Raw genomic sequence first — 9309 nt, forward strand, 5'->3', positions numbered from 1 at the left:
ACAGACGGACGAACGGATGGACAACCCGAAAACATAAGGCCTCCGACGACCTTCGGGGGCGAAGGCAAAAAAAATAGCTGTTTCATGAATCTGGTGTGTGTTAATTTTCCCAGTTTTTTGTAGAGCGTTCGCCAAGTCGATAAAGCAATCAAGCAAGCCCTCCATTCGAAACTGTTGAAAAGGAATGGACGCCAGACAACTTGGTAAGCGCTAGATAGCTCCTTGGTAACTGAATACATCCCTGGACATCTCGACAGCATACATTCAGTATTGTTGTTTGTGGGGGTAGGGATGAATGGCCATAATGGAGATAGGAATGTATAGGGTAGCATGGACCGTGTGACGCGTAGAAAGCCCATTCCGATGTACATAAGCAGGGTAAACGTAGAGCTTAAGAGTGTTTATGTGTCATCACATGGAGGGTGGTTTTTGTGTTAGTTTCTTAGGGCTGAAGGATAATTCCCAGTATGTAATTGCCTCCTGTTGTTTTCCCCTCTGTGTTATTAACACTACCATGCCGGCCATAGGAAAACCATCCGTTACAACAACCGTTCTCTTACGCACCAAGGAAGAGCCACCCGGACTAAGCGCCACCTCCAAATGGCCTAATAGGCGAAAGCCCCGCCCACGAGAGGCGGAGAAATAAGGAGGCGTTCAAGAAAGGCCATTAGGCCACGCCCCTGAAGGACGTGATTGGATTGTTGTTTGTGATTGGAAGCTGACCATTGTGTGTTCTCAGGTAGGAGGACGTTTTGCGTGGCAAACACCAAGAGGTGGGTTTGGACTGCAGGGTTCTTGGGAGCTGAAGGCCGCGCTGTTGCTCATTGTGACAAAGAGGTGGAGAAGCGAGAAGGCGTCTTCACAACTCACCTCATGTTCGTGGGCCATCGAGTGTGGCCCCACCGCCATTTGTGCCGGGTTCCTGCCGGAGGGAAATCGAGCTCTGGGCCTTGCAGAGGAACTCGTGGGGCCAGAGCTAAGTGTGAGCACTATAAAAGAACATGTATTTTATTCTTTGCGTGTGGAGTCACCCGTGGGAATCCCACGGGCATGGACGTGTGTGACATTTCGACAGATTGAGTTAGATACTGCACCTGCACACTCAGTTTCACAAAATGGTTACTGCCAATTTATCAGATCCACAAATAATGAAATCTACACAATGTATTTGCTTCTGATAACATGTGAATGCATGTGCGTGCACATGGGAAATACAGTTTGAAATGTGTCATTACATCTCATGTAAAATGTGACTTGCAGAGCTCAAATCCTCTCCATCCCACATCACGCACACGGGGGAGAGTTGGTCACACACGGGGGAGAGTGGGTCACACACATGGGGGAGAGTGGGTCACACACACACACACACACACACACACGGGAGTGGGTCTCACACACACACACACCTACACACACACACACACACACACACACACACACACACAAGGGGGGGGGGGGGAGTGGGTCACACACCCACATCTCGTTTTTAAATTTCTGTTCCTCACAATTCTGTCTCTCTCATATTCACAAACACATACGCACACATATACATACATCCACACACACTAACACACACACACACACACACACACACACACCTCAAACATCTGGCGCCTTCGCTCAAACCTGATTGATCTCTCCATTCAGGTTGCTTCTGACAATTCAGACTTGATCTGCTTAACAGAAACTTTCCTCCTTCAAGATGTCTCTGATTCCTTAATATCTCTTCCTGGTTACTCCCTCCTCTGGTATGATAGAACTGAGCCTCGTCCTGGTGGTGGGGTTGCAATCTTAATCAAAAACTCTCTTCCTCACTCTCCTTGCACTGCCCTCTCTCCACCCCACCCCCAGGAGTACCTCTGGCTACGGCTTCCTCTCCGCTTCCACCTTTTGTTCATATGTGTTCTGTACCGTCCTCCAAACAGTGATGACTCCATTTACATTTCGCTGTCGGACAACATGGACCAACTTCTATCAACTCATCCAAACTCTCTCTTCCTCATATGTGGCGACTTCAATTGTCATCATGCCAGCTGGCTGGGTGTGGGTTCCTCTCTCACCAGCCATGGCACCTCAGCAAAGGACTTCTGCAACTCATTGGGACTGACACAATCTGTCAATTTCCTGACCCAGATCTCAGTCATTGGAGTATCTTCTCTTTTAGTCTTGGTTATGAAAAACTTCCCTGCAAATGTCTGCTGCGCTTCCTCTGCTCCAATCGGTTCTTCTGAGCATGTGCTTGTTAAAGTGGATATCTCTCTGACCATTCTCAGAGAGCCTCCTCAGCGCCGACGAGTCTAGCATTTCACTCAGGCAGACTGGCACGGTCTGCAAGCAGCCATCAATCATCTGGACTGTTCTCCCATCTCTACTGCCCCTGACATCAATTCTTCCAAAGCAAACTGCTCTCTCTCTCTCATGCACAGATTTATCCCATCTCGTCTTCAGTTGTCTTACCCTTCCTCCCGTCCTTGGTACACTGAGTCTTGTGGTGAGGCAGTTGCCCTGAAACAACTTGCCTTTGCCTCTTGGAAGGCAAATCCAACTGAAGGCAATCTCAGTTCCTTCCACCAAGCTCGGAACAAGTGTGTGTCTTCCCTCAGAAGTGCCAGGAAGCACTATCTCTCCACACTCAAGAATGAACTCTCAAACCTGTCTCCTTCCTCCAAATCCTGGTGGCGTCTGGTCAAATCCATTTCTGGTGTTTGTTCCCCCTCCATCCCCTCCCTTACCTCAAATGGCTACACAGTTGACACCGTACGTGATAAAGCCGAATGCCTCAACTCTGTGTTTGCTTTAAAATCTTGTTTCCCAAACCCATCTCTCTCTGTTCCCACCTTAGCCAGTCGAACCCAACTGCTCCTGGACTCTGTGTCCTTCTCTCCTGACAAGGTGGAGAAATTTTTGTCAAACCTCGACTCTGATTCTGCAACTGGACCAGACGGCATCAGCCCACCGGTCCTAAAATCCTGCTCTGCCGCTCTATCTCACCCTCTCTCTGTTCTTTTCACCCTCTCTTTTGCTGAAGGGCATCTGCCAGCATCTTGGAAATCAGCAAACATTACCGCTTTACACAAAAAATGTGCAAAAACAGATCCTTGCAACTACAGACCAATCAGCCTGCTCCCAATTATCAGCAAAGTCATGGAATCCATCATTGCTTCGGATATCAAATACTTCCTCTTCTCAATGGCTTGATCTCCGATCATCAATTTGGATTCAGACCAGGTAATTCTACTCTGGACATGTTGCTTCTGCTGTCTCAACAATGGATGGAGGTCCTCAATGCCAAACAGGAAATCAGAGCTGTCTCCCTTGACATATCATGTGCCTTCGATACGGTCTGGCACCCAGCTCTGCTCACCAAACTCTCCTCCTATGGTATCCATGGAAATCTCCTTGCATGGCTTGTGCACTTCCTCTCTGGTCGTAGTCAACGTGTGGCCCTGAATGGATTTCTCGCATCTCCAATTTCTGTTCTGCTGGAGTTCCCCAAGGTAGTGTTCTGGGCCCTGTGCTATTTCTGGTCTTCATCAATGATCTCTCCAACTCTCTGGAAAATCCTCTCTATCTCTTTGCTGATGACTCCACTCTCTGCCACTCCATTCCTCATCCCTCAGATTGGCAGTCTGCAGCCTCCTCACTCTTTGCAGACCTGGACAAAATCGCAGTCTGGTCAAACAAGTGGAACATGTCTTTCAATCCTGACAAATCTCACATTCTTACAATGTCTCTCCGAAAAGATCGACTGGACAACCCTCCCATCTACTTTCTCAACAATCCTCTCCAAGAAGTTCTGTCGCTCAAGCTTTTGGGTCTCACTATCTGCCATGATCTTTCTTGGGAAAACCACATTTCCAACTGGCCGCCAAAGCCAGTCGCCGACTGGGCATCCTCCGTCGTGCGAAGTCCTTTCTTGGCACACCTGACCTCCTCACCACATACAAGGCTTTCATCCGCAGCTCAATGGAATACTGTTCCCCCCTCTCGGCCAGTGCTCCTGCCTCACACCTAGCTCGGCTTCACGCTGTTGAAACCAAAGCTTTCAGAATCATTGAAATCTCCTGCGATGAAGCTAACTCCGAGGGCCTTTCACTCACTCACCGCAGGCAGGTTGGTGGTCCTTCTGTCTTCTCCCGACTCCTCTCTGGCCTTGCTCCCCCAGCTCTCTCTGTGCTCTATCCCCCAAATATTCCTACAGGTCGCACAAGATCTGCCAGCAACCCTCTTATGGTTCATGTTGGTGAAACCGATGTAAACTTTGTTTCGTCGGCCAAGAACCTTGGTGTGGTTTTCGACTGTAACATTACATTTTCCAAGCAAGTACTTCAAACTTGCAAATCAGCATACTTTCAGCTGCGAAAGATCGCATCCATTCGCCACTTTCTTACTCCTCAAGCTGCTCTAACTCTGGTCTGTGCCCTTGGCCTCCCAAGGCTAGACTATTGTAATTCTTTGTATGCTGGCTGCCCTCAGTTTCTCTTGGATAAGTTACAAAAGGTTCAAAACTCTGCCGCTCGTCTTGTCTGTAAGGCGAAGAAGTCTGACCATGTTACTCTGCTTCTTGAATCTTTACACTGGCTGCCTGTCTCTGCTCGTGTGCAATACAAAATTTGCACACTATGTTATAAATCATTGTGTGGAACGGGACCTCACTATCTCTCCGATTTGCTCACTCTCTATGAACCTCGGCGACGGCTTCGTTCAAGCGACGACTCTATGACCTTAGAGCCGCCGCGCACCAGCACCAAGTCGTTTGGCGAGAAATCCTTTTCCTTTGCTGCACCTCTGCTCTGGAATGACTTGCCTTCCTCTGTTCGACATGTTGACTCTCTTCCTGCCTTTAAAACCACCCTCAAAACCTATCTGTTTCACAAGTCTTTCAAAGTCTAAGTCCTGTTTTCCCTTTGGTTTGAGGTGGGACAGAGATCGAGAGTATGTCTGTGTACATGTGCGGGGGAGGGAGGGGAGGAGGAGGGGGAGTACACATCTGTGGGTTTTGAATGGGGAGGGAGAGGAATAGGGCAAGTGTGAAGGTGTGTCTGTGTGTGTGTATGTTTGTGTATGTGTGTGCGGTGTGTGTGCGTTCGCATGATAATGTAAAGCGCCATGAGGGTCGTTTACTCTGCTTGATGGGGCTATATAAGACTCCTTTATTATTATTATTATTATTATTATTATTATTATTATTATTATGGTTTAACTGCCAAAATCAAGGCTCTCTGCTCACCTTCACTCTTTCATTCCCCTTTGCTCCCGCCTCTGGAACACACTCCCCCACTCCTTTCAATCCCACTCCTCCCTCCAGGTCTTTAAAACAGCTGTTCACCACCATCTCTTATCTTCACCCATCCAAAACCTTGATCTTTTCTACCCCCGCTAATTTTCACCCCAGATCCACTTTTTTGAAATTCCAACTTCTTTCCTGGAAGTCCTTGCAGTGTCCATATGTTTTATCCCTCTCCCGCCTCCCGACGCCCCCTCCCTCACATAGTTCTCTCGATGTCCTTGCTCTCAAATGTTGTGTTTGTGTCCTTCCCCCTCTCTCCCCATCTTGTCTACCGCTCCTCTTATTTTGTGTTTTGTGTGTCGGTTTGACTTTTTGTGTGATTAATGTTAGCTCTTTCATGAGCCTCGATCTTGTATCCCAAAAAAAAAAAAAAATCAGATGGTGAGTTGGATTGGAGATAAAGGCGTGAGAGAGACTCAATGGCCTTGAAATTACAGGCCTTTGAGAATTCATTTCGTTCTATAAACGGAAACTTTCATGGGATTTTATTCCCATTTTTTTCAACTGAGTCTAAAACTATGTTAGCGACAGTGAAAAATGAAATGATATATCGAATTAGAGTTGAACTAAAACTGTGAGAGAGAGCAAGACAGCACGGCCTAACTAAACAGGCCTCAAAGCTATGTGAGTTAATAAAATCGTGGATATTTTTGTTTAGATGAAGCCTCTCCCAGAATGGGTGGAGCTACTCTCTAAAGTCTAAACGGAGTAAGCCACACCCCCGGACAGACAGACAGACAGACAGACAGAATCACCTACGGCTAATATAATATAGATTTAATCTTAATATAATATAGATTTTATCTTTACCCTCCGCCACCAAAGGTGGATGGAGGTTATGTTTTCACCCCTGTCTGTCTGTTTGTGAACAAAATATCTCAAAAAGTTGTGGAAGCAATCAGACGAAATTTGGTAGAGTTGTAGCGTATGTGACATCGAAGAAATGATTAGATTTTGGTGAAGATCCGGATTCGGATCCGGCTACTAGAATTTTTAAAGTGATTCTTCACCATTGGGAGATAGGGTCAAAAACGATACATAGCACGATATCTCAAAAAGTTATGGATGGATTTGGACGAAACTTGGTGGACCAGTTGGGCGTGTGACAAGGAAGAATCGATTCAATTTTGGTCAAGATCCAGATCCAGCTAGTAGAATTTTTTAAGTGATTGTTCACCATTGAGTGATATGGCTAAAAACGAGGGGTCGATCAGGGTATGAAAGACTGGGCCTATGGTGATTCCTGTGAATGATTTTGATTCAATGTTATTCTGTATTTTGATTTTCTGGTCTACTCTGAGATACAAAACGTAAACTGTTCACCAGGCGGAGGTATGGTCTCTTCTGAGTGCCACTCTAGTTTCTCCTGTCGTGTCGTTGTGAGTCTGCGAGTGGAGGTACCACGGTTAGAATTATTGTTTTACTTACCTCAACATTTATTTCATCCTGCATTTATTTATTATAAACCCGGTGTGTACCCCCCTTGGCTAACCCCCGCTCTTGCAGGGAAAATGGCCTTAAAATGCCTGTTGTTGTTGTTGTTGTTGTTGTTGTGTACCCCAATTTAGAATAGGTACACCATATCCCTGCGCATCGCAAGAGACGACTAAAGGGTTGGTGTCAGGAAGGGCATCCGGCCGTAAAAAACATTGCCTCAAAAAGGGAACCATGAGGACATGGAGACCACAAGGCTAACCCCTGCTGTAGCGGGGAAAAAATGGCCTTAAAACGACCATTCATATTTCATTCAAACCCATTATTGGTTGCACTTCTGTGTCGTGTCGTTTAGTTGCTTGTGGGGTTTGGATTAACACCCGTGTGGCTTCGTTCAGGTAAGGAGCTCGTTACCTACGGTCCCGCGCGTGACATAAAAAAATAACCGCCATATTTTCGGCTTGTACGCCTCGGGAGTAACAACGTTTCGGTCATCCGTCACCCAAGGGTGATAACCCCGGTAACAGGACAGTATACATCCAAAATGCCGACAAAATGACAGTTTTTCAATTAAAGACAATAAATATTGATACGGTTTTGAGATTTGTACATATGACATCATTAAAGGCTAAAGGTTTGCTCCCCATAGTTAATCCACAAGCAACACGTAGGCCCACTTAGAGTATTAGTTATGTCATAGTATGTGTGAGTATAGGCCATTTCCCTAGTAATATCTGCGTTGTGTAAAGAAATGAGCTTAGGTCCTTTCATTTTGCGGCCTCCCTTCAATTCCACCGATGGGCATACTTGATCCCGCGCCCCATTTTGGCTGATCCCTCCGTGTGTTACGCTTTGGCTGCCAGCAGCATTCGCTGCCCTTTTTTGCTCTAAACTAGTCCAGTAACACGAGGTAGGCCTAAGAAGAGGGAGGAGCGCGGGGGTCGGGTGTGGCGGCGCAAGGCAGCACGTCAGAGGCGATGACGGTAAGGGCCACCAGCCAACCAGGGCTCTAAGGGCATGGCGTGATAGGGCGTGGTAAGGGCGCGTCTGGAACGTTCCAGAGAGTTCGCTGGGCAGGGCAATATAAGCCTTCGCACAAAGCCCTTGCGGAGGACTTGTCGGCACAGGACTTATGAGAAGGGACTTGGTCGAGGACTGGTGGGAAGAGGACTCACATGCGAAGGACTGGAAGGAGTTGCGCTGTATCGAAAGGACTCGCGAGAGAACTTGTGCACGAGGACTTGAAGGAATTGAAGAGCGCATTGTCAGCGCCTATTCGCTTATTACATACGCAGCCTGCGAGTGATTAACCGCCAGAGCCCAGCCCCTACCGTTCGCCCCGTAATTATCCCGTGCGCGCCAACGACACGCGGAGAGCTCCTGCCATCTCTACTATTCATCTACTTCGCGGTGCGAGCTGGGGACCGGAGGGAGAGCTGCCCGGACGCCATCCCTGGACGTGCTGATTTTCATCTGCAATCCCTGTGTGAGTGTCTGTGTGTGAGACGGGCCCGTTTGTCTGGGGTATTAAGTATAAGACTGCTTAAGGACTGCACTGTGTCTTCTTCTTCTGATCATTGTACAAAGTGTGAATAAATCTTGTTATTCCTTTTCTTCCAAGTCGACCGCTTCTGTGACTTCCATCATTGGGTAAGCGTGGCACGAATAAGAACCGCTTGGATCGGGGTCTAGTCATTGATAACAGCATGGATCACGGGTTCGCTCCCGCTCAGCATATCCACCAACACCCGTGATTCGGGCGGGGCTTATTTCCTCGTTTCTGGGCAGCGCGAGTAATTAGGTAATAGCGAATTCTTAGTCCTAAAACCCTATTTCGCGCTGTCCGGGAAGGACGTCATAGGTCCCGGGTCCCGTCGGTCAGTCAAAGACAAGGGGACTAATCCCCCCTTGGTAAGGGGAAAAGGCCGGCGCAGAGATCCGCAACAATATTTATCATGACTATTTTCCTTGTAATGAAAACATAGCTTGTCTAGTTTGTTATGACACGTTAAAATGTCGAGTTAGTTAAAAGTTAAATGACAAATGCAGTTTAAATGCAGTCACGCACGTACGTACTGAGGCAGACACACACAGAGGACAAATCACATTATTTTAGTCATTACGTGGTAATATACAGTATATATCAGTATATATTACAGTCAGTATATATACAGTATATATACAGTATATATACAGTCACGTGAAAAAGTAAGTACACCCCATGTAAAGTTTTGACTTTTTCAACATATTTCAACATACAGCTATTTGATCTTCATTTCAACAATATTGATAGATAAAGGTGATATAATATACCAAATATCATGAAACATTTACATTTTGTAGTCCATTGTATAATTTAAATAAACATATATGCAAATTTCGCATGTGGAAAAAGTAAGTACACCCTTGGCTCTAAAAGGTGGTATTGACCCCTTTGGCAGAAATAACCTCAAGTAGGCGTTTCTTATAACTGTCTACCAGTCTCTGACAACTGGGAGAAATTTTTACCCACTCCTCCATGCAGAATTCTTTCAGCTGTGCGATGTTTTTTTTTTTTTTTTTTTTTTTTGTATACAAGATCGAGG

Source organism: Myxine glutinosa, chromosome 2 (genome assembly GCF_964187855.1).
Source record: "Myxine glutinosa chromosome 2, kmMyxGlut1.1, whole genome shotgun sequence".
NCBI lineage: Eukaryota > Metazoa > Chordata > Myxini > Myxiniformes > Myxinidae > Myxine > Myxine glutinosa.